The sequence below is a fragment of the Solanum lycopersicum genome, chromosome 11, assembly GCF_036512215.1.
Source record: "Solanum lycopersicum chromosome 11, SLM_r2.1".
Classification (NCBI taxonomy): Eukaryota; Viridiplantae; Streptophyta; class Magnoliopsida; order Solanales; family Solanaceae; genus Solanum; species Solanum lycopersicum.
In genome coordinates this window covers 12,580,275-12,584,500 of record NC_090810.1, presented here as the reverse complement: position 1 = coordinate 12,584,500, position 4,226 = coordinate 12,580,275, and the positions used below count along the sequence as shown (strand labels likewise).

General features: G+C 31.5%; 1 pseudogene; it reads left to right on the top strand.

The window, feature by feature from the left end:
• The first annotated feature begins 2,735 nt into the window (after positions 1–2,735).
• On the top strand, positions 2,736–3,876 carry LOC138339239 (uncharacterized; annotated as a pseudogene).
• The last annotated feature ends 350 nt before the right edge of the window (positions 3,877–4,226 follow it).

Sequence of the window (4,226 nt, the reverse complement as noted above, 5' to 3'; positions counted from 1 at the left end):
TTATTTGTTACTTTTTTTAAAAAAATCTTGAGATAAAATTCAAATTGTGATTATAAAAGTTAAATATCAATATGTTAAATTATTGAGATTAATTGAGTCAAATTGGGCGGGTGAAGACCCAACCCGTTTTTAGCTCATTTGAGCCCAAAGTAAACTTGGGCGTGTCAAGACCCAACCCGACTTCTATTTCATGCCATTTTAATATTCTCAATTTCAACCCAACCTGTCCATTAGACACCCTTAATCTAAACCAATGAGAAAAAAGAAATTAGCTTAAATGACTCGACTACCCTTAGCAGGCATATTCAATCTACAGAAACACTCTTTCACATACACATATTTAGTTTAAAGGCTATATGTGTGTGCACAAATGTGTGTGTCGAGGACACAAATTATCCTGTGCTACGTATAACTTGTAGTCTTGTTTTGATAGTTGTTTCTTATGAAAGGCGACCAAGAAGGTAATGAGATCGAGGGATTTGATATCAAAGATTTATGACACAGTAAAGAGGAAAATATGTTTTACCTTGTATTAGTGCAAAAAATGCACAAGTCGCTTTTGCAGTTGCATCCAAGGCAATTTTTGTTTTGTTTTGATTTAAATAATATATATAGTTAATAAATATTACTATCAATTTTTATTTCCTATTGCTATCTTTTCTAATAGTATGTCAAGATTTTTATTTGTTTGAATAATGTTTATAGCTAATATACTTTTTCTTGACACAATCAATGAGAATAATTCATTTGATCTCTCTAACCTTTTGGGTTTGAAAATAATATTTTTATATGTTTATATCCTTTAAAAAAGTAAATGTACTTGCTCTTTGCGATATTATAAAACACATTACTAAATTTTACAAATGCTAATAAAAGTTTAGGCACCACTCTCTATTTCTATGAAAAAAAGGGAAGGTTTTAAAATAGCATATATTTGAATGAATTCGTGTGGAAGTTCATTATTTTGGTTTATTTAATTCAAAGTAATGTATTGTCTCAATTTATGAAAGGGAGAAATAAAAAATGAAGAATATTTGCGGCAATTCAGAAGGAGATAGCTCATTTTCTGATCGGAAAGTATGCTGCTAAATTCAGAGTCTATAGAAACCTCGACCACAATCAACACTTGAAAAAAGTATGAAATAACATCAATATAAACATTATGTAAATGTAACCTCTACGCATCATACACTACACAATTTTCGGCCTATGACAATACCATGTAAGTGTAGTTGTAAACTAGCAAAATATGTTTAGGACTACACTTTTTGACTTTTAGCAACACTTTTTAGGGGCTGCCCAAAAGGAGCGTAACCTTTGACATTAGGCAACACTTTTTAAATGTTACCATCTTTGAGTACACTTATAAACCGTAGCCAAATAGGTATAAGGGCACGCTTTGAAGACGTGCATTATCAACAACACTTAAAAGCGTTGCCTTTTCAGAGTTATTGGTCACACTTAAGAAGTGTTGCCTTTTATTGGCATTTAGAGCAACACTTATAAAGTGTAACTTTATAAATCATCTATAGCAACACTTATAAAGTGTAACTTTAAATCTCATCTATAGCAACACTTATAAAGTGTAACTTTATATCTCATCTATAGCAACACTTATAAAGTGTAACTTTATATCTCATCTAGAGCAACACTTACAAAGTGTAACTTTATATCTACATAGATACAACTGACCTAAAACAAAAAATTAACTAATCATTAAATCGAAGCTATATATTTCAAATAAACTTCGAGAAATATTTCATGTACAACCAAAACATAGAAAGTGATTATTTAAAGATCTCTTATATCAACAAATTCCAAAAAACCAAAAGTGTCATTCAAACGTATATGACAATAGTAAAAAAAATATTTCATTTTTCACCATAATAGATCAACTTTACTTCTGGCCAAATTAAAATTCAATTACCGGCATTTTCCAGCACATTCAAAATAAAATTATACGTTTGTGAAATACTTATGGAAGTGCATAATTGGAGAGTTTTCACTGTAAGACAACCAATCCATATCTAAATACAATTTTTGTGTTAAAATTACACATTATAAGGATTACAACATTTGTGCAGTCTTCTGTTGTTGTCTCTCCAAAATTAAACTTCAAAAGTTTAAACAGAGATTAGAGGTTTGTCATAGGACAAGTGAGATAATTGTTGAGATATGAATTCTTGAATTGCATACAGAAAGAAGTATATAATATGAAGAACATTTTTTCTAATCCTCTACTTACTCTTTCAAACTTCACAGATAGTAAGTCTTGAATGAATTTTAGTAACTTAAGAAGCAACAAAACTACTTAGTAATTCTGCACTTGCTACTTCTAATAATTCTGCACTAACAAGTCTTGAATGGTACATGTCTTACTTCTAATAATTCTGCACTAACAAGTCTTAAATGTTGTAGGATAATTTTCTATATTTTGATCACCAAATAGGACAGACTCATCACACAGGTAAGACTACTAATTCTTCACTTGCTATTTCTAATAATTTTATTTATTTTTGTATGCAGGATCAACAAAAATATCAATAAATAAGGATATAATGGAGAAACAAATTAATAATAAGTCCAACACTAACAATATATTGGGCCTGAGAACACTCACAGGAACACACAAGTAGTTGAAATGAACGATAGATGAACACTGGAAACAAGGTTCATAACATAGTTTATAATGACCACAAAAATAAATATCATCAGACCGCGTCTCCAGTACGTACATGGAAGTGCCAAAATATTCTAAAGGTTCCGTTGATGCAGGTACTTCATTCCCTAAGCCCCTAGATAATATTGTTGTTAAGAAAGTTGCTGATATGGTTGTAAAGTGCAGGACACTACTAATTTGCAGGAAAAGAAATCTACATGGTGGGATGAAATGACTCTTGTTTTGCAGGAGGTTATGAATATCCCTTTTCACTATACTGAATCCCATGTCACTCTTATTTCAAGTTCCAAAAATACAGGGCAACAAGAGGCCATTGATACAGGTCAACAGAAAGTTAGGTTTAATAATAAATAAGGAGGAAGGTTTAGTAAAAAGAGAAGGAATGCTATAAAAAGACAAACAAAATCTTGAACAAGGTAAAGATTTAACAGATAGTGAATAAAATAGAGGACAAGGCTGCAAGAAAATCCCCAGCCAATTTTCCTCTACAATTTTCTCTTCCTTGCCTCTAGTTGAACATAGCCACAACCTCCTCGCGGAGAAAGAAATCAACTTTCTCTATGATCTTGTATCGCAAAAATCCCCCTGCAATATTCTTGTTTTCAGACCTGAAACACAATACTCTTCTCAAATTTGAACAATCCATAGGGGGGATTCACTGTCTTTCTTGAGGACAACCCCGCGAACATCAAACTTTATAACTCACGAGTAATGTTGATAGTGCTCGAATTCACAGATTCAAGTATCAAACAGTTGCTAGAGATGCATATAAGATTTTAAAACATGCTAGATAAAACCAGAAAGAGTGCTACATTTCAGCAATTTCAAGGCCTAGTAGTTCAAAACATGATGTGCATAGTAGTTCATCAAGAAAGTGCAAATTTATATCACTTGTTACAAATGTTCCCAAGGAAGTGTATGAAGTGAAGTGGGATTTGGTGATTGTTGATGGACCAGAAGGTGATAAACCGGAATCACCAGGAAGAATGGCTGCAATTTACATTGTTGATGTAGTAGCAAGAAGAAGCAAGAAGAATAATGGGACTCATGTATTGGTACATGATGTTGATAGAATGATTGAGAAGTGATTTTCTTGGAAATTCTTATGTGACACTAATTTGGTTTCTTCTAAAGGGAAATTCTGGGATTTTAACATACTAGCAAAACCAAATAGAACTACATTTTGTCGTGCATAATTGAACATATGTTAGTCTGCTATTGTAGAAAAATTCTTTTGTTTGATGTTAGATTTAGGCATACAGCTTATGTTTATTTCATTAATATAATCTTCCCTTAATTATCTTCAGAACGAATCTTAATTATCTCTTTGTAAATTAGCTCCCTTCTATACATGTGTTAGCTTCAAGGATGCCTCCATTCATTAATATTTTCAATCATAAGGTTGATCATTCTTAACAGTGTTTATGGAATATCAATTTACAATAATCCATAGCTCAATTATTATCTAAATAACTAATGATATGGTGACCGTTATTATGCCATTGATTGTATAAAGGAAATGGATATCTTATCCAACATATATCGT